Genomic DNA, 21,865 nt, shown 5'->3' on the forward strand with positions numbered 1-21,865 from the left:
CCTCTGCCCATTTCTTGATTGGATTATTTGTTCTTTGGGTGTTGAGTTTGCTAAGTTCCTTATAGATTTTGGACACTAGCCCTTTATCTGATATGTCGTTTGCAAATATCTTCCCCCATTCTGTGAGTTGTCTTTTGGTTTTGTTAACTGTTTCCTTTGCTGTGCAAAAGCTTTTGATCTTGATGAAATCCCAATAGTTCATTTTTGCCCTTGCTTCCCTTGCCTTTGGCGATGTTCCTAGGAAGATGTTGCTGCGGCTGAGGTCAAAGAGGTTGCTGCCTGTGTTCTCCTCAAGGATGTTGATGGATTCCTTTCTCACATGGAGGTCCTTCATCCATTTTGAGTCTATTTTCATTTGTGGTGTAAGAAAATGGTCCAGTTTCATTTTTCTGCATGTGGCTGTCCAATGTTCCTAACACCATGTGTTGAAGAGGCTGTCTTTTTTCCATTGGACATTCTTTCCTGCTTTGTTGAAGATTAGTTGACCATAGAGTTGGGGGTCTATTTCTGGGCTCTCTATTCTGTTCCATTAATCTATGTGTCTGTTTTTGTGCCCGTACTATACTGTCTTGATGATGACAGCTTTGTCATAGAGCTTGAAGTCTGGAATTGTGATGCCACCAACTTTGGCTTTCTTTTTCAATATTCCTCTGGCTGTTCAAGGTCTTCTCTGGTTCCATATAAATTTTAGGATTATTTTTTCTATTTCTTTGAAAAAAATGGATGGTATTTTGATAGGGATTGCATTAAATGTGTAGATTGCTCTAGGTAGCATAGACATTTTCACAATATCTGTTCTTCCAATCCAGGAGCATGGAACATTTTTCCATTTCCTTGTGTCTTCCTCAATTTCTTTCATGAGTATTCTACAGTTTTCTGAGTATAGATTCTTTGCCTCTTTGGTTAGGTTTATTCCTAGGTATTTACGGTTTTGGGTGCAATTGTAAATGGGATTGACTCCTTAATTTCTCTTTCTTCTGTCTTGTTGGTGTAGAGAAATGCAACTGATTTCTGTGCATTGATTTTATATCCTGACACTTTACTGAATTCCTGTACAAGTTCTAGCAGATTTGGAGTGGAGTCTTTTGAGTTTTCCACATAACGTATCATATCATCTGCATAGAGTGATAGTTTGACTTTTTCTTTGCCAATTTGGATGCCTTTAATTTCTTTTTGTTGTCTGATTGCTGAGGCTAGGACTTCTAGTACTATGTTGAATAGCAGTGGTGATAACAGACATCCCTGCCATGTTCCTGACCTTAGGGGAAAGGCTTTCAGTTTTTCTCCATTGAGAATGATATTTGTGGTGGGTTTTACATAGATGGCTTTGATGATATTGAGATATGTGCCCTCTATACCTACACATTGAAGAGTTTTGATCAGGAAGGGATGCTGTACTTTGTCAACAGCTTTTTCAGCATCTATTGAGAGTATCATATGGTTCTTGTTCTTTCTTTTATTAATGTATTGTATCACACTGATTGACTTGCAGATGTTGAACCAACCTTGCAGCCCTGGAATAAATCCCACTTGGTCGTGGTGAATAATCCTTTTAATGTGCTGTTGGATCCTATTGGATAGTATTTTGGTAAGAATACTCACATCTGTGTTCATCAAGGATATTGGTCTGTAGTTCTCTTTTTTGATGAGATCCTTGTCTGGTTTTGGGATCAAGGTGGTGCGGGCCTCATAAAATGAATTTGGAAGTTTTCCTTCCATTTCTATTTTTTGGAACAGTTTCAGGAGAATAGGAATTAATTCTTCTTTAAATGTTTGGTAGAATTCCCCTGGGAAGCTGTCTGGGCATGGGCTTCTGTTTGTTTGGAGATTTTTGATGACTGTTTCAATCTCCTTACTAGTTATGGGTCTGTTCACGTTTTCTATTTCTGGTTTAGTTGTGGTAGTTTATATGTCTCTAGGAATGCATCCATTTCTTCCAGATTGTCATATTTCTTGGCATAGAGTTGCTCATAGTTTGTTCTTATAATTGTTTGTATTTCTTTGGTGTTGGTTGTGATCTCTCCTCTTTCATTCATGATCTTATTTATTTGGGTCCTTTCTCTTTTCTTTTTGATAAGTCTGGCTGGGAGTTTATCAATCTTATTAATTCTTTCAAAGAACCAGCTCCTAGTTTTGTTGATTTGTTCTGTTGGTTTTTTTGTTTGTTTGTTTGTTTCTATTTCATTGATTTCTGTTCTGATCTTTATTATTTCTTTTCTCCTTCTGGGTTTAGGCTTTCTTTATTGTTCTTTCTGCAGCTCCTTTAGGTGTAGGGTTAGGTTGTGTATTTGAGACCTTTCTTGTTTCTTGAGAAAGGCTTGTACTGCTATATATTTTCCTCTCAGGACTGCCTTTGCTGTGTCCCACAGATTTTGAACTGTTGCTTCTCATTATCATTTGTTTCCATGAATTTTTTCAATTCATCTTTAATTTCCTGGTTGACCCATTCATTCTTTAGAAGGATGGTGTTTAGTCTCTGTGTATTTGGGATCTTTCCAAATTTCCTCTTGTGATGGAGTTCTAGCTTCAGAGCATTGTGGTCTGAAAACATGCAGGGAATGATCCCAGTCTTTTCATACCAGTTGAGACCTGATTTATGTCCCAGGATGTGATCTATTCTGGAGAACGTTCCATGTGCACTGGAGAAGAATGTGTATTCTGTTGCTTTGGGATGAAATGTTCTGAATGTATCTGTGATGTCTATCTGGTCTAGTGTGTCATTTAAGGCCTTTATTTCCTTGTTGATCTTTTGCTTGGATGATCTGTCCATTTCAGTGAGGGGAGTGTTAAAGTCCCCTACTATTATTGTATTATTGTCGATGTGTTTCTTTGATTTTGTTATTAATTGATTTATATAGTTGGCTGCTCTCATGTTAGGGGCATAGACATTTAAAATTGTTAGATCTTCTTGTTGGACAGACCCTTTGAGTATGATGTAGTGTCCTTCCTCATCTCTTATTATAGTCTTTGGTTTAAAATCTAATTGATCTGATATAAGGATTGACACCCCAGCTTTCTTCTGATGTCCATTAGCATGGTAAATTGTTTTCCACCCCCTCACTTTAAATCTGGAGGTGTCTTCGGGTCTAAAATGAGTTTCTTGAAGGCAGTATATTGATGGGTTTTGTTTTGTTTTGTTTTGTTTTGTTTTTGAAAGGCAGACTGCCACATGCAGCGCCTCATTTGGATGTGTCTGGAGTCTTGGAAGCTTGACTACCCTACGTTCTCCTACAAATGGACCTTGCGAGCTTGTTTGGAGGTTCTAGCAGGGGAGCGCAGCTATTCGTATACCCTTGACCGAAGAACGGTCCTCTCCTCTATCGGGGAAGGTCGTCCTCTTCGACCGAGCACGCAGCTTCGGGAGGGACACACATGGAGCGGTGAGGGAGGAAGGGGACACCCGCCTAGCCAGCCAGATCAGCCGCATCAACCCTGGCGATCAATGGGGTGACAGATGTCGCAGCCAGATCGCCCTCACATCCAATGGGTTTTGTTTTTTTATCCATTCTGATTCCCTGTGTCTTTTGGTTGGGGCATTTAGCCCATTAACATTCAGGGTAACTATTGAGAGAGAGTTTAGTGCCATTGTATTGCCTGTAAGGTGACTGTTACTGTATATTTTCTCTGTTCCTTTCTGATCTACTACTTTTAGGGTCTCCCTTTGCTTAAAGGACCCCTTTCAATATTTCTTGTAGAGCTCGTTTGGTGTTTGCAAATTCTTTCAGTTTTTGTTTGTCCTGGAAGCTTTTTATGTCTCCTTCTATTTTCAATGATAGCCTAGCTGGATAGTATTCTTGGCTGCAAGTTTTTTTTGTTTAGAGCTCTGAATATATCATGCCCATTCTTTCTGACCTGCCAGGTCTCTGTGGATAAGTCTGCTGCCAGTCTAATATTTTTACCATTGTATGTTACAGACTTCTTTCCCGGGCTGCTTCCAGAATTTTCTCTTTGTTGCTAAGACTTGTAAATTCTACTATTAGGTGATGAGGTGTCGACCTATTCTTGTTGATTTTGAGGGGGGTTCTCTGAACCTCCTGGATTTTGATGCTTGTTCCCTTTGCCATATTAGGGAAATTCTCTACAATAATTCTCTCCAAAATACCTTCTGCTCCCCTCTCTCTTTCTTCTTCTCCTGGAATCCCAATTATTCTAATGTTGTTTTGTCTTATGGTGTCACTTATCTCTCGAATTCTCCCCTTGTGGTCCAGTAGCTGTTTGTCTCTCTTTTGCTCAGCTTTTTTATTCTCTGTCATTTGATCTTCTATATCACTAATTCGTTCTTCTGCCTCATTTATCCTAGCAGTAAGAGCTTCCATTTTTTATTGCACCTCATTAATAGCTTTTTTTAATTTCAACATGGTGGATTTTAGTTCTTTTATTTCTCCAGAAAGGGCCTTTATGTCTCCAGAGTGGGTTTCTCTAATATCTTCCATGCCTTTTTCAAGCCCGTCTATAACCTTGAGGATCATCATTCTGAACTCTAGATCTGACATATTACCAATGTCTGTATTGATTAGGTCCCTAGCCTTCAGTACTGCCTCTTGTTCTTTTTTTGTGGTGAGTTTTTCCACCTTGTCATTTTGGTCAGATAAGAATATATAAAGGAGCAAATAAAATGCTAAAAGGTTTGCAAAGACCCCAGGAAAATGCACTTTAACCAAATCAGAAGAGACCCCAAATCATTGGGGTGGAGAAAGGAAATAAAAAGAAGTTCAAAAAAAAATTAAAAACAAACAAACAAAAAATATAAAAAAGAAAATATATATATATTAGACTGGTGACTAGAACCAGGTCACTCACTTAATTTTGGGAGTATTTTGGTCTCTTAGAAGAAACTACCTCCCAAAGTGTTAAAGAATGAAAAACATATATAAGGGTAAACACAATGAAGGGATGGAATATGCTTATAAAGATAAAAAAAATTTAATTTCTAAAAAGGGAGTTGATAAAGTAGGTTGGTTGGGAGAATAAAGAAAAAGAAAGTGGAGAGAATTTGCTCAGGCTGGAGACTAGAACAAGCCTGGAGTTAGACTTAGGGTATATTTTGATCTATTAGAAGAAGTTGTACCCCAAATTTTTTAGAAGAAAAAACACTGTGTGTATACAAAAAATAAAGTTAGATACAATGAAGGTAAAATATGACTATAATAATGAAGTTTCAAAAAAGATTATTATTATTTTTTATGAAAGGTATTGTTAAGATAAACTAGTTATAAAACATTAAAAAAGGAGAGGGTAAAAGTTATACACAATTTAGCAGAAGGAAAAAATTTTTTAAAAATTAAATTAACTGCAAGACTAAAGAATCATGAGGAGAAAGCCATGAGTTTTCTCCTTCTCTGGAATTCGGCTGTTCTCCTTGGTAAGTGAACTTGGTCTTGGCTGGATTTCTTGTTGATCTTCTGGGGAGGGGCCTGTTGTAGTGATTCTCAAGTGTCTTTGCCCAAGGCGGAGTTGCACCGCCCTTACCAGGGGCCGGGCTAAGTAATCTGTTCAGGTTCGCTTTTGGGAGCTTTTGTTCCCTGAACAAAAACTCTTTCCATAGAGTTCCAGAGGATGGGAATGAAAATGGCGGTCTCCCAATCTCCAGCCTGGAGGAGCAGAGAGCTTGGGGCCCCACTCCTCAGTGCACCCTCAGAGAAAAATGCTCAATCACTCCCGTCTCCCTGGCCTACGGCTGCGCTCCAAGCTCACCCAGCCTGTGACCGGTTCAAGGTAAACCCCGAGCTGAGAGCTCACTCTTCGGCTCTGTCTCTGTAGCTGACTTCCCCGCTCTAATACCTGTGAGTTCTGCAACACTCAGACACCCCTGATCCTTCTGTGATACTGCAGGACCAGAAGTATCAGAGCTGACCACGCCTGGGCTTCACCCTGGTTTAGCCTCTGGAACAAAGTCTCTCAGTGGAGCAGACTTTTAAAAGTCCTGATTTAGTGCTCCGTTGTTCCACCACTTGCTGGGAGCTGGCCCCTCCCTCCTCGGTCTGTCTTCCCATCGCTTTGGATTCACTTCTCTTCCAGTCCTACCTTTCAGAAAGTGGTCAATTTTCTGTTTCTATAATTGCTTTTCTTCTTCTCTTCGATCTCCCATTGGATCTGTAGATGTTTGCATGGGTTTGATAAGCTGATCTCCTGCTACCTGATGTAATCTCAGCCTGATACTTCTCCGCCATCTTGACTCCTCCACTCCTCTGCCCATTTTTTGATGTGATTATCTGTTTTGTGTGTGTTACATTTGAGGAGTTCTTTATAGATCTTTGATATCAGTCCTTTGTCCATACTGTCATTTGTGAATAACTTTTCCCATTCTGTGGGTTGCCTCTTTGTTTTGTTGACTGTTTCCTTTGCTGTGCAGAAGCTTTTCATCTTGACGAAGTCCTAAAGTTCATTTTCGCTTTTGTTTCCTTTGCCTTTGGAGACATAACTGAGAAACAAACAGGATTTTGGCAAGGGGTGGAGGATTGGGTGAGCCTGGGGGTGGGTATTACAGAGGGCACGTATTGCATGGAGCAATGGTTGTGGTACATAAACAATGAATTCTGGAATACTGAAAATAAGAAAGTAAATAAATAAATAAGCAAATAGAACACTTCAGGCAGGAAAAAATTACAAGTGCAAAAGCCCTGTATCAGGCAAAACTTGGATCTTCTCTCTCCCTAAAGATGCTGGTGTGGCTGGGGAGAGGCGAGGGGATACGAGATGATGGTGACAAGGCAGAAAGTGAAGAAATAAAATACCTAATGGAAGGAATCTGGTTGAGGAGTCAGCAGCTCTTAGATTTCTAATCATAGAGATGGCATGGCCTCAGGAAAATGGGAAAAGGAAATTCCAGATTTCTTTTCATTTTTTTTAAGATTTTATTTATTTATTTTAGAGAGAGTGAGTGGGAACAAGGGAAGGTGTGGGACAGAGGCAGAGAGAGAGAATCTCAAGAATATTCCATAGTGAGCCCAAACCCCAACATGAAGTTCAAAGTCATGACCCTCGGACCATGACATGAGCCGAAATCAAGCATTGAGGGCTTTATTAATCCACCCACATACACCAGGAAAGCATAAATTTCCTACAGGTAGAGACAACATTGACTGTATCCTCTCATCTAAAGGAAATTTAAATCAGCTCACCACAAGGAGTTATGCAAGATCCAACCCGAGGTCCAACAGTGAAATCACAGGTCAACAGCTCTCTCCACACCTGAGAGTGAGGTGACACGTGAGAGGTTCTGAGGTCCCCTTGCAAGGACAAAAGGATGTAAAGAGCCTCAGTATGAGACAGAGAGGAATTGAGTGGTTCTTTCCCTGGAGGAGTCATGTGAACCATCCTGCCACTGGCAGCAGGAAGTAGGAGCAGCAGGCATTGAAATGACAGCAGTGGTGGCAACAACAAACTATGGTAACTAATGACAAATTCTGTACAGATGTTGACTTACCATAAATACTGAGAAAAAAAGAAAAATTAATTGCATTCAAATGTAAACACAGAGATTCAGAACCATTATGACAGAGTAGCAGAGAAGGCTGAGAGATGGCCCACTGGACTACAAAAGATAAATGTGGATACTCCGTCCATTGGATCTCTCTATACAGTTTTCTTCCTACCAAGAAAAGTGGAATACATGGGCTGGTCTTTGAAAGAATAAGGGTTCCCACACATCAAGTATCATGAAAGACTACTGAAGAATAAAGATCTTCCATCTGATTGCCCCCTCCTTTCTCAGTGGCCTAATTCCCTTCTTTATCAACATCATTTATCATGGTCTAGTCAGTCTGTCCACACAAGTGTGCACAGCTTATCCTCTCTGGGCACACAGCAGCTGTGTGCAGCCTGTCCAAGAGCCTGAAAGCTTGTTCTCAAGAGGGTTTCATTGAATCTGACAAACCACATGGTATGCCCATCCACACATTCTTGATTAAGATCAAGGTAGTCTTCTCATTTCTCAGCTTATGGCAAATCCTGAAACTGTATCTGCCCCGCTCTAGGTCCTCCTGTGTAGAGCAATGGCTTTAACTTCCAAAGTCACTTCTCTTTACCTCCTTCTCATGTGAATTTGAGCAGTAGGGATGGTGTTGGACTGGGCTTGTGCCCGTCATGTGGAGAGCCTGGAAATACAGACTCGGAGGTTATGCATGCAGAAGCTGTTCCTGCCTCACATATGCTCTCTCAGCTGTGTGCTTCCTCTACGTCGGGTTCCAGCCCAGTGTCAGGTGTCACAGTTAGTTGCCATGTCTCTTTAACCACTTTTAATCTGTAACTTTTCCAGTCTCTGTGTCTTTGAAATTTTTGAAGAAGTCAGAATCTGTCTTTAATTTTTCCTTCTAAATAGACATCGTTTTTTGGGACAGTTTTAGATTCACAGAAAAAAATGAGCAAAAAGTAGAATTCTCATATACTCTGTGTCCCTATACCCTCCATGCACAGCCTCCCCCACTCTCAACATCCTACATTAGAGCACTACATTTGTTACAAATGATGGACCTACATTGACACATCACTCAAAGTCCATAGAATCCATTAGTGTTCACTCTTGGCATTGTATATGTGTATGTAACTCAGGTTTTTTCTCTTGCTAGTCTATCTTTTTTCAGTTTAATTTGTACATTTCCAGTCTCAGAACCTAAGAGGGTGGAGGAAAAAGTTTCTTCCTTCCTTCTGTTTCCTCCACCTATTCCATAAACACATGTCCAGGTTGAACCCTGGCGCTTCACGACATTAACCGCTGTGCGCATTTGCTCACTCTTGTAATACATCTAACATAGTTTAAGAATTGTTTTGCCCGTACCACTATAATGAACAAGACTACTCAAAAAGTTTAAGATGTGTTTGCAGTTTTTCCCTTATCTCTGCCCTACTCTGCTGAAGACTGATATTTTACACCTAAAACATAAAATCAGAGATAATGAAAGTATTGGTGTTTAGTAAGTGTGCCATACAGCAATGCATAAGCAACACCATGTTGTTAGCCGTAGACTTTACAGTGGTGTTGAGGCTCCAGTTCAGGCCCATGCTTTTTCTCACTACATGATGTTCCACAAAGTCACAAATGAAGTTAAGTGGGCATAAAGTCAGGAGCAGAAAGTGTTTTTTTGCTTGTTTGTTTTTTGTTTTTATTTTTGTTTTTGTTTTTTAGAAAGTGTTTCAGAGACTGAGATGATAACATGCAGGTAAGTAGGCATTATCTATTTGGCCATCCCAGAGACAGCCCTCTTCTCTTTCCTTAGACACGTCATTGGACAGGATGAACTGATTACAAGGGCCATGCTCTCAAGGGGCTGGAAGGTCAGTGAAAGGTCAGGACAAACCCCAGACCTCCCTGACTTACTCCTACACCCAGTCTAAATACTTTTCTTTGGAAGAGAGTATTTTCTGAAACTTGATCAATCAACAAGCACTCAGAAATGTTAAACAAAAACTACATTGTTCACTCAGAACTTAATCCAATAATGATTTCATTCATCACCTATAACCCTGGTCATCAGAGCTGGCTGACCAAGTTCCAGGTCTGAAATGCTATCCCCAATGGTCCGTTTTTCTGAGGCCTGGATATATCCTGGAGATTTGATGCTGTCTTGAGGCAACTTCCCCCAGGAGCCTAACAGGAATTGAGGGCTCTTGAGAGGCAGTTTTGGAGATGGGGTAAGATGGGGGACTGCAGATAAGACACATCCTGCTCTGGATCTACCCCCTTCCTCTTTCTGGCCACTCTTCTGTCTACCACACAGAAGGGAGTAGCCAAAGGCAACCTTTAGGTGCAAGGTAAGCTGCATTGTTTAGACCCCTCTTCCTCCAGCCTTCATTCACTCCCTTTGCTTCCTCTTTATAGACTTGTCTGTCCCATTTTTCCCCACAGGAGACTTAGGTACAGCCATGTTTCCCACCATCATCCCTATGAATTATGCTCAGTTGTACATGGTTATCCCAAGGCTCCCTCGGAAGCACTGCTTTGAATGTCTCAGAGCCTTGTGACATTTTCCCCAGTGTAAATCTTAGTGTGTCTACTATGATGTCCAAGCCCAGATCTGCCTGTGTTTTCCTGAAACACCCATTCCATTTTCGCTGCTCTCTGATTCTCTATAAAGACAGAAGTTATGGTGCCTGGGTGGCTCAGTCAGTTAAGTGTCTGCCTTTGGATCAGTTCATGATCCCAGGGTCCTGGGATCAAGCCCTGCATCTCAGACTCCCTGCTCAACAGGGAATTTGCTTCTCCCTCTCCCTCTAGTGCTCTCCCAATTATTCTCTCTCTCTGCCAAATAAATCAATAAAATCTTTTAAAAACTGAAGACAGGGGCACCTGGGTGGCTCAGTGGCTCAAAGCCTCTGACTTCAGCTCGGGTCGTGATCTCAGGATCCTGGGATCAAGCTCCGCATCGGGCTCTCTGCTCAGCGGGGAGCCTGCTTCCCTCTCTCTCTGCCTGCCTCTCTGCCTACTTGTGATCTCACTCTCTGTCAAATAAATAAACAAAATCTTAAAATAATAATAATAATAATAATAATAACTGAAGACAGAATTTAGAGATTCTCAGTCTATCCCTCCCTCCTAATCAGAAATTTCAATCACTGTCTCCTCTACTAAATCAGAATTTAAAACTGAACTTTTAATTTTGACTCTTGAAGGAACAATATCAGTAGTGGTAATAATAATATTAAAATTCTATTAGGGTTTACTATGTGTTTTCAATAGGGTAACCATAAAATTTACTGTCTGAATTGAGACACCTTTGAGAGTGAGGAGGGACGTTATTATTTATTAGTCAAGAGAATAAGCATAAACAGGTATGGCCCTGGGCAAACAAGGGCATGTATATGGTTTCATAGCTAGGAACCAGTTTCACATGATAGAGGATTAAAGGAGCTCTCCATGGTCTCTCTTATAAGGGCACTAATCCCATTCATGAGTGCTCCACCTTCATGACATAATCACCTCTCAAAGGCCTCACCTCTAAATACCACCCCATTGAGAGTTAGGTTTTAATATACAAATTTGTGGTATGGGCAGGGAAACAAACATTCAGTCTATTGCATCTTAGAATAAAGTATTTAATTATTCCTAATTTACAGATAAGGAAACAAAATACAGAAGTTGATATATTACTGATCTTTAAAATCATAACACAAGACTTTTGGGTATTCATCTGCTCTCATCCAGAAAAATGTCAATTGGTATTGCAGGAATAATTACAAGGTGAACTTATTCCACATCACTGTCCAAACAGATTCTAGTCACTATGCATTTAAATTCTCTTTTATTAGTGCTTTGCCAGTCATCCCGCTGTGTGTTTTATAGATGATGAAACTGAGGTCCAGAGAGGTGGAAAAATTTTCCTGAACGTAACATACCAGTCATGAAGCTGCAACTAATACATATGGTCTCCTCACTCTACAGGTTCTAGTCAAATTCTCAAGAGCTGTTGATGGAAATGAATATCACATTGTATGTGCCTAAAGAAATGACAACTGTGATGTATGTCAAAGTACTTGAGAAAAATTTTGAGAGATTGATGTCACATTTTAATCTGTGTAATGAAGATAAATACAGCAATTGGTGATTTAATGGATGGGAAATGACAGTAATGGTCACAGACTATTCTCAGTAATGGGTCAGAGACTCAGTCTACACTGGATAACTGTCCCCATGACCTAGAGGATAACAGAGATGATGCAGACATTCTCAGAACCATGTTTTAAAATGGGTTTGAGGCAAACAAGACTCAAGTCTCACTCCTTAGAGAAAATCCCATTGCTGGAAAGGACATTCTTCTGCTGCTCATATTCTTAGTCAACTTCGCTGTTTCTCAGCTGCATCCTTTTCCTTGTCTGGTAGCCACCTCCCCCTTTCCACCATCCTCACAGACAAGACAGTCTCCTGTTCCTTTGCCCATGTAAGCCCCCTTCCTGGGGCTATGCTCTACCTCTGTGATGTATTTTCAGTGTCTTCTCCTATACTGACTCTTTCCTCAAGATATGCACACCCTCAGGTGACCTCCCCAACCACCCCCATCATGCTAGTGCACAAATTTGCTCCATCTCTTCACTGTCAGCCTCCTTGTTAACTCCATTTCTTTGTCTCTGACTTTCTTTTTAATATATTCAAATAAGAGTGCTCTGAAAGTACTCCACCAAATACTCCATTGATCTCCTGATTATTACATCTCATCATTTAATAAGATATTTCATTCTTAAAATTTTTTTAAATTGTAAGATATATATATATCTTATATTAAATAATATCATGTATATATAAATGTACACATTGAGTGTGTGTGTATACTCTCTCTACATATAAGCCATAGACAGAAAGAGAAAAGAGGATGTTCATTTTTTTCCCCTCTATCAATCTTATCTTTTAACTGGACCATTTAGTCCATTTATATAATGTAATTATTCACTTTTATCCTCCTCAGTGAATATCTACCACCTTATTTTGCCTTTTCTATGTATCTCATTTGTCTGGCATTTCTATTTTCTATCTTCTCTTCTTTTGGATTATGGGAGTATTTGTCTGTTATTCTGTGACAGCCATTAAAGCTGTTCACAAACAGTTCTCTTCTTCCAGGCACCTAGAAGGATCCTATTTCTCTGTCCCTTGTACTTAAATGCTAACATGAGGCTTTTTCTGGTCAATGAAGTGTGAATAGAAGTGATATGTGACCCTTCCAGCAGAAGCATTAAGAGCTGTCCTGTGGGGGGCGCCTGGGTGGCTCAGTGGATTAAGCTGCTGCCTTCGGCTCAGGTCATGATCTCAGGGTCCTGGGATCGAGCCCCGCATCAGGCTCTCTGCTCCACAGGGACCCTGCTTCCTCCTCTCTCTCTCTGCCTGCCTCTCTGCCTACTTGTGATCTCTCTGTGTCAAATAAATAAGTAAAATCTTTAAAAAAAAAAAAAAAAAGAGCTGTCCTGTGGGCTGCTATTTTTTTTTTAAGATTGTATTTATTTACTTGTTGAGAGATTGAGTGGGTGGAAGGCAGAATGGGAGGGAGAGAGAGAATCCTAAGCAAGCTCCATACTCAGCCTGGAGTCTAACTTGGGGCTTGATCTCATGACCCGAGGTCATGACCTGAGCCAAATTCATGAGTGGGATGCTTAACCGACTGAGCCATCTGGGCATCCCAGTGTTATATTGTCTTTCCTCTGCCTCTGTGATTATAACAGTGTGTTTCAAGATGAAGCCTGTGTCAGCCTGTTTTCCCAAGTGACTATAGCAGGCAGAGACCCTTGGCTGTGCCAGGATAGACACGTAGTGGTAAATGAGTAAGAAACTTTAAACTACTGAAAGTTTGAGATTGTTTGTTACTGCAGCACAACCTAGACTATCCTAACTTATCCACAATCTATTTATTCCTTCTGCTAGTTTGGAATTCAAACCCTATGTTTCAGATCTCTTCATTGTTTACCATAGAAATTCTCAAACGCACAGTAAACATAGACAAGTCTAATCAGTACTTTTAGTCATCTCTTGAACACTTGGCAATTCACATCACTTCCAAGTTACATTCCTGATGTCTATTTTAATTTTATCTTCTTAACTCAACAAGACATTATTGCTTTATATAGTCAAGGCATCTTTGATTTGTTCACATACTTATCATCATCTTTTTTAAATTCCTTCCTGAATTTCAGACTTCCATTGAGTAGCTTTTCTCGGTAACCTGAAGTCCATGCTTAGACATTTTTTTAGTGGAGGGCTGCTTTAATGAAGTTATGAACTCCATTAGGTTTTGTTACATTTTATTGTTTTGTCAGCAAATACCTTATTTTATCTTCATTCCCAAGTGCTAGGGTAAATAATTCTATGTTGGTGTGTTGAGAAATCAGAGCTGGTGTATTCTGTTAAGATTATGACGTGCTGAAGAGGGGTTAAGCCATCCACATGGTCAGGTTACTCCCTCAGCATTCCAGTTACCACTTTGGGGAGTGAAAAACCCAGGGCACCATTTCAGGACATGGATACCGAAGCAAAGTCTTAAGATTTGTTACTTACAGTTTCCAGAAATGGGGAGATGAAGAGTTGTGGGGAGAGGATGAATTAATGGCACAATGAACCAGAGGAAGGGGCAGTCCTCTGTCCCTGGTCAGAAGCAAGCAGGAGAGAGAGAGCAAGGTAACAAGTACCTATCCCTTAAGAAGTGGTTGATGTAGGGGCACCTGGGTGGCTCAGTGGGTTAAGCCGCTGCCTTCGGCTCAGGTCATGATCTCAGGGTCCTGGGATCAAGCCCCACATTGGGTTCTCTGCTCAGCAGGGAGCCTGCATCCCCCTCTCTTTCTGCCTGCCTCTCTACTTGTGATCTCTCTCTCTTTCTCTCTCTGTCAAATAAATAAATAAAACCTTTAAAAAAAAAAAAGAAGTGGTTGATGTAGAAGTCACTAACTTTTCATCTGCTCAGGTCTAAGTGGTTATTTTATTTTATATTTAAGTGGTAAGGGAGGAAGGGCAGAGCGGCAGGGACAGGGCATCTTAAGCAGACTCCCCGGTACAGGGAGGAGCCTGATGGTGAGGTAAATCGCAAGACCCTGAGATCATGACCTGAGCTGAAATCAATGCTGCATGCCTAACCGACAGAGCCACCAGGCCTCTCTCAGAGATTCTCTTACCTGAATAAAGGCAATCTTCTGAGAGTGAAACTGCCCTAAATCTCCACTGGGGAAGTTTTACAGCCTGGAAGAGGACAGGCCACTCACCCTAAACATAAACAACATTACATAAACAAACATTATCACAAACTGTCTTACTTCCCACTTGTTCACTAAAAATTCATTTATCTCCCCAAAAACACAAAAACAAGGCCCATTTATATCCTTTTTCTCTCCCTTCCTTATTTTTTTTAAAGATTTTATTTATTTATTTGACAGAGAGAGAGATCACAAGTAGGCAGAGAGGCAGGCAGAGAGAGAGGATGCAGAGAGCCCGATGCGGGGCTTGATCCCAGGACCCTGAGATCATGACCTGAGACGAAGGCAGCGGCTTAATCCACTGAGCCACCCAGGCGCCCCCCTCCCTTCCTTCCCCTATGACGTTAATCTAGAAACCCCCATCCCTTGTTGGTCAGGGAGCCACTTCTTTGAGCTCTGACACAGGCATTCGAATAAACCTTGTCTATTTTCCTGTCAGTCTTTTTTTATCAGGGACGTTGCAGGCTCTCTGACATGAACCCAAGTGGTTAGGGAAAGTTTTCCTCCCAACACCACTCCAGATGATATGCGTGCTATGTAAGGACAAAGAGACAGACCAAACCTGGGTGGAGGGTAGGGTGCTGGGCAAATTACAGAAACATAAAAGTAAAAGCTCACACCATACCACATCTTCCTCACCCACTGGCACTTTCCAATTCATACTTGTTAGCAAATCATGCTGACTTCGTGAAGGAGTTCTTGGATAGCATGTGGCAACATAATAAAAACTCTTCCCTTTAAAGAATTCTGTTCTTTCTACTAAGGTCCCTCTCTTCTCTCCTCTTCCCCTTTCTTCCTCTCCTCAGGGCTTCAAACCTGCCTACTTTTTTCAGTTTAGGTTTAAAAAAAAAAAAAAAAGCCTTGGAGGTCCTTTACTTCACCCGTACTTTCTTAGGAAGTCAGAGATGGCTCCATGTCAATGACACAGATCCTTTATGGAGGACGTCAACAGCACCCTGTGTGAGCCATCACTAGAGCTAACATTTATCATGCTTTCCAAGGACCTCTCCAAGCCCTCTGCCTATCTTACCTTATTTTGTCCTCATAATAAACCTAAGACATACATATTATCATACCCATTTCAGGGTTGAGGAAATGGAGGAACAGGGAAAGAAATTCAGTTCTGGGAGTTGCCCGGCTCCTCAAATGCTAAATCAGAATTTGGACTGAGACCATCTAAATCCAGAGCAAGGAGGGAATTATGAGTATTCTCATTCCAGAGGAATGGAAATTGTTACCCAGAAAACAAAGGTCTCTTTTTAGGAGGTGTGAAATCGTATAAAAATTCTGGACATGACAGACTCCATCTTGAATCTCTATTTCCCCTTCTGCCCAGTTTTGAACTGGGCAGAAAGACCTTTAGAACTGGCCAGACACAGTAATTGTTTTATAAGCAGTTGTGTATAAAGTCAATGGGACACATGGCAGCCAGGTCATAAAACTGCCAGTGTGGCCTTCTGATGACAGATGATTAATTCATGCAGATCAGGAATCGTGTGGTGTGGTAACACCAATGCATTATTCAACCCAATTGTAAACCAGCAGGGCTCAGTCTGTCAGAGCCTTCTGCTCCCTGATGCGATTCAGGTACCTGGCCCCCACCCTTTATCCCCAACACCCTACTCTTCCTATGCAGGAGGGCACTTCTGGGGCATTGCTCCAAAAAACACAATCCTGAGACTTCCCAGTAAAGTCTTTGGTTCTTTTTCAGTTTTCCCTCTCTTTCTCAGTTAACAGAGGGAAATCTCTGCTAAGAAATATGGTGTTCTCTATTTTTTCTCCAAAGGGGATTTGGGTGCGGGGTTTTTTATTGAGTTTTTTGGGTTTTGTTAATAGATAATTTGCAATCCCAGCATGGGGCTCAAACATGTAACCATGAGATCAAGAGTCTCATGCCCTGGGGGCGCCTGGGTGGCTCAGTGGGTTGAGCCTCTGCCTTTGGCTCAGGTCATGATCTCAGGGTCCTGGGATCGAGCCCCACATCGGGCTCTCTGCTCAGCAGGGAGCCTGCTTCCTCCTCTCTTCTCTGCCTGCCTCTCTGCCTACTTGTGATTGCTGTCAAATAAATAAATAATCTTTAAAAAAAATAAAAAGAATCTCATGCCCTGGTGACTGAGCCAGTCTGACATCCCTTGGGGATTTGGTTTGACTTCAGTTCCTCTCCTCCACTCTGAGCTTCCAGAAGCGATTGCTGTGGCCAAGAACTGCCACACACCCCTCTTCCACATGCAGAACAGCTGAAGTGGCCAGCAGTCCTGAGGTTACAGGTGTCCTCCTCCTCCCTTCTGGGGCACTGCCTACACCCACACCCTCCCAACCCCCAAACCTCAGGTCCTTGCAGCATTCCATTGGGTGCAGCTGAACGCCCACACCCTGCCCCCCCCAGAAGAGGTGTTGTCAGAATTCCAGCCATGCCAGGACCCCTGGGCTCCTTTCCCTGCTATTCTTAGGATCACATGTTTATGTGTCCTTTGCAAACCTCCAAGCACTATTTGTTGAGAATGGCCTCCTGAGATGACAAGGACATTGCTGGGGTTCAGATATCAATACCGTTGTAGCCAAGATTCACCCTTCCCAGCAGTCCTGAAAAAAAAAGTGGTGTGGATGGTTCCCTACAAATGTCCTTCCTCACAAAGTCCTTGGTTCCCACTAAAGTGAAACCAAGATGCTCCTCCCACCAATCTTTCCTTGGAAGCCAAGCCCCTTTGTAATCTGTATAAGATTTCCTCCCTAGGGATCCGGGGATCACAGAGACTGGCCTTCTACTCTGTGCTAGAGACCAAGCTAGAGATCCAGGTCAGTGGCTGAAGAGGTGGTCTCAGGGACTCCTTCTACTTCTGTGTTGGATTAAAGGGACCGGTTTGGCTGAGGTTAGCACCCGAAAAACCTTGAGCTGGACCAATATGGGGATGGAGCAGGTGGGCTGCAGAGAACCAAAGTCGCTGGGGGAGGGAGGCATCACTCTTGGGAATACAATGGCATCCCACTATGATGCTGGTGTTAAGCACTGGGCCATTGCCCTGGTGTTGGAGGACAACAGGCCTCTCTCTGTCTATCATGATCCTGGAGGTCATGTGGTATTTCAGGGATTCAGTTTAGCTCATGGTTTATTCAAAAGGATTTTCTAATAAGCCCCTTGAGCACTGGGTATAAATGTATTTGTTTTTTAAATATATTTTATTTATTTTTTATTGTTTTAAAGATTTTATGTATTTATTTATTTGACAGCAACCACAGAAAGCACAAGCAGAGGGAGAGGGAGAAGCAGGCTCTGCATTGAGCAGGGAGCTGGTCTCGAGGTGGGACTCGATTCCAGGACACCCAGATCATGACCTGAGCTCAAGGCACTTAACAGACTGAGCCACCCAGATGGCTCCTCAAATGGATTTTAAATTTTAAAATTTCTAGTATTCAGACACAGGACTGGAGAATTTTAGTTCACTGTCAAGTCACCATCCAGAGGCGAGGAACACCTCTCTCCAGCAAGGGGGACTTAAATGCTCTTGGACAAGAGTGTATGTGAGAGTCTCAATCCTTGGAAAATTGCAGAGGAGGAGGGATACCTTTCTGGCTGACCCAAAGGGAGACTGTGAGCCAGGGAGGCCACAGGTAGGAGCTGGGGTTCTTTCTAAGGCAATGCTTTTTCTCTTCTTTCCCTTTCCTGGCTAGGCTCTTCCAGAGGAGTGAGACCACCATGGCTCAGGAGAGGTTCTTCATGCTGTTCCCACTACTGGTCCTGGTGCTGCTGGTGCTGGCTGTTTCCAGCCTTCTCTGGCCAAGGAGTCTGGGCTGAGAAGTTCCAGTGGCAGTACATGGACACCTCCACCGTCACTGCCAGCTACTTCAACCAAATGATGAACCACTGGAATATGATGGTTGGACACTGCAAGCCGGTGAACACATTTATCCATGAGCCTCTGCCAGATGTCCAGGGTGTCTGCTTCCATGGAAATGTCCCCTGCAAGAACGGGCAGCCCAGCTGCTACCAAAGCAGCTCCAAGATGCACATCATTGACTGCCACCTGAAGAATGGCTCCAAATACCACAGATACAACCACCAGACCCAGCAGCTACAGAAATCTATCATCGTGGCCTGTGAGGGGAACCTGTACATGCCAGTCCACTTTGACACTTCTGTGAAGGTCTGCACCTGAGACCAAAGCCGTGAAAAGCCCCACCTCCCCCTCCTGGCACCTGCTTTTCCTCCTCTCCTTTCCTTGTTCTGAGGACAGAACTCCACTCAGGGCTCATATCCAAAACACACACGTGTCCCTGCCCAGGGATTGCCCCTGTGTGGTTTGGGGGTTAAGGGAAGCCCCATGTAAACCACTTCCTGAATTCTTTCAATAAAACACAATTGCGACCACCTAGATTTCTGAAGCTGTCACCATCTGGTACTGTCTGTGTGATTGCATTCCTGCTCGGGTGAGAACTGTAAATCTGGGTAGATTTGGTAAGCATCGAATAGAATCATTATGTGCGATTGCTCTTGACTCTTGGTTTTCAGTGACCTGAGATCATTCCTTTCCTCAGAGATGCCTTGCTTTCAAATATGAAGCTGTTAAGTATGGGCTACTTGAGATGAAAGGGAGGTACAGTCTGGGACTGTCCTGCTGGGTGAGCTGATTGAGTATGAGCTCAAATACCAAAATCTCTGGCAGGAAGGATAGGGTGACCTCAAGAAGAGCCAGCCAGATCTTCTTGGGCAGGAGTAGAAGATGAAATTATGATCTTAAATTTTCCTTTTCCTTTTATTGAGTGAGCTATTACCAGATCACAAAAATGGCCATCTCTTAGTTGGAAAGTCAGAACCTTCCATTTAGGAGCTAGAGGGGTCTGTAGAGATTATTAAATTGAAGGAGAATAAGTAGGTTTTGACTTGTGTATCCACTTTCATGGGAAAAGCCTGCCTAGAACGCTGTAGAAAAAAATTCTAATAAGCGATGTGGTTGAACAGTAGCCTCCATTGAAGGCAGGATGGACATAAATGTGTGTGTTCCACTTGCCATCCCTGAGATAATGTAATCCCCACTTTTACAGAGGAACAGCCTGAATCTCAGAAAGGGTAAGTGACTTGCTCATGGCTGCTGCTACTTAGTGACACAGCTGAGACTAGAACCCAGGTCTCCTGGCCTCCAGTCCCGTTCTTTCTGCTACCAGAGGGGACTCAGGAAGAAAATCCTGCTTCCTCCGTTTTCCTAAGTGCAGTGGAGGAGGGCACCTGGGTGGCTCAGTCAGTTAAGTGGCCTACCTTTGATTTCAGCTCAGGTCTCTAGCTCAAGATCTCAGGGTCATGAGTTCCAGCCCTGCATGAGGCTTCACTGGAGGCATGGCGCCTACTTTAAAAAACATAACTCATAAGAAACAAACAAAACCCCCTTAATTGCTGTGGATGGAGCTATAGCTCTCTCCCTGATCTCGCTGGTGGCTCTCTCTCCTGCTTCCAGGGCACTGGGTCTGTGAGTGATCCGTGTCTGGCACCACTTCTACAGAGCCCTTGAACATGCTTAGAATCAGCTTCTGTTATCACTTCATCATCTCATTGGACCCACTGTTTCCAGCTGCCTCTGGCCCCTAGACCTAGAGAAAAGTCCCACTTCCCACCAGTCTGACCAGTTCAGTCATTGTCCTTATGCACAAAATTCATAAATGTTGGAAGAGACTGTGTTTCTCTTAAGTGAAGTGAACCTTTTGCTTCTGAAGAGGGGAGAAGGGCTGTGGGTGACAAGGGCCAGACATCCCTGCATTTCTGTGGTAATGAGGATCCCACTCCTTACTAGCAGTGAGGATGAAGAAGGGAACTTGGAGTATCTTGACAGGTTCCTTGGGCCAGAATTTATCTTAAGTTTATCTCACCCTTATTCCCAAACCTCAATCTCCTCATTTCCCTCCTTCTGGTGGTAAGAGAACACTTTTCCTGGAACACTCTTCCTCAAAGAGGAAAGAGAACACTTTTCCTGGAACATTCTTCCTCAAAGAGAACTTTTCCTGGAGCCAAAGTTCAAGAATAGTTACTTGGGGTTTTGCTGCTTCACTATCTGCGCATTCACCAGCTCTGGCTTCTGACTCCCCTCATGTTCTGGGCCTGGGACTGCTCAGGGCTTCTGTCTGTGGAAGAAGTGATAGGTGGTGACAGTGGTCCAGATCATCACACCTGGGGAGCCTGTGCGGAGGGAAAGTGCTCTGAATAGGAGGACACTGGGAGAGGAAAGACAGAGTCCTGTCATAGAGAGGGTCAGGCACAATCAAGGAGAGAAACACCTCAGATAGTCTGGTGACAAATTGGAGGTCTCTGTTCAGTGGGGAGACTATTGCTACCCCACAAAGAAAGGAGTACTAACTCCTTCCAGGAAACAAATCTGGGCAGATTAATTGGAAATTTGAGGTGCTAACATATTAAGGTGAGTATCTGCTTCAAGGCAGAAATGGCCATAGCCAGTGATTCTTTTAAGAAGGATAATGCTAATTTCTAGAACATTCTTCAAAACAAACAAGCTTCAGAAATTCTGCATTCTCAAAGGAAACAAAAGCAAAAATGAACTTTTGGGATTTCATCAAGATCAAAAGCTTCTGCACAGCAAAGGAAACAGTCAACAAAACAATGAGGCAACCCACGGAATGGGAGAAGATATTCACAAATGACAGTATAGACAAAAGGTTGATATACAGGATCTATAAAGAACTTAAACTCAACATGCACAAAACAGATAATCATGTCCAAAAATCGGCAGGAGACATGAACAGACACTTCTCCAATGAAGACATACAAATGGCTATCAGACACATGAAAAAATGTTCACCATCACTAGCCATCAGGAAAATTCAAATTAAAGCCACATTGAGATACCACCTTACACCAGTTAATGGCCAAAATTAGCAAGACAGGAAACAATGTGTGTTGGAGAGGATGTGGAGAAAGGGGAACCCTCTTCCACTGTTGGTGGGAATGCAAGTTGGCGCAGCCACTTTGGAGAACAGTGTGGAGATTCCTCAAGAAATTAAAAATAGAACTTCCCTATGACCCTGCAATTGCACTACTGGGTATTTACCCCAAAGATACAGATGTGGTGAAAAGAAGGGCCATCTGTACCCCAATGTTTATAGCAGCAATGGCCATGGTCGCCAAGCTGTGGCAAGAACCAAGATGCCCTTCAACAGATGAATGGATAAGGAAGATGTGGTCCATATACACGATGGAGTATTA

General features: G+C 42.5%; 1 pseudogene; it reads left to right on the forward strand.

Moving 5' to 3' along the window:
- Nucleotides 1–9,718: 9,718 nt before the first annotated feature.
- LOC123943259 lies at nt 9,719–19,056 on the forward strand (annotated as a pseudogene).
- Nucleotides 19,057–21,865: the final 2,809 nt, after the last annotated feature.

The sequence above is a fragment of the Meles meles genome, chromosome 6, assembly GCF_922984935.1.
Source record: "Meles meles chromosome 6, mMelMel3.1 paternal haplotype, whole genome shotgun sequence".
Taxonomy (NCBI): domain Eukaryota; kingdom Metazoa; phylum Chordata; class Mammalia; order Carnivora; family Mustelidae; genus Meles; species Meles meles.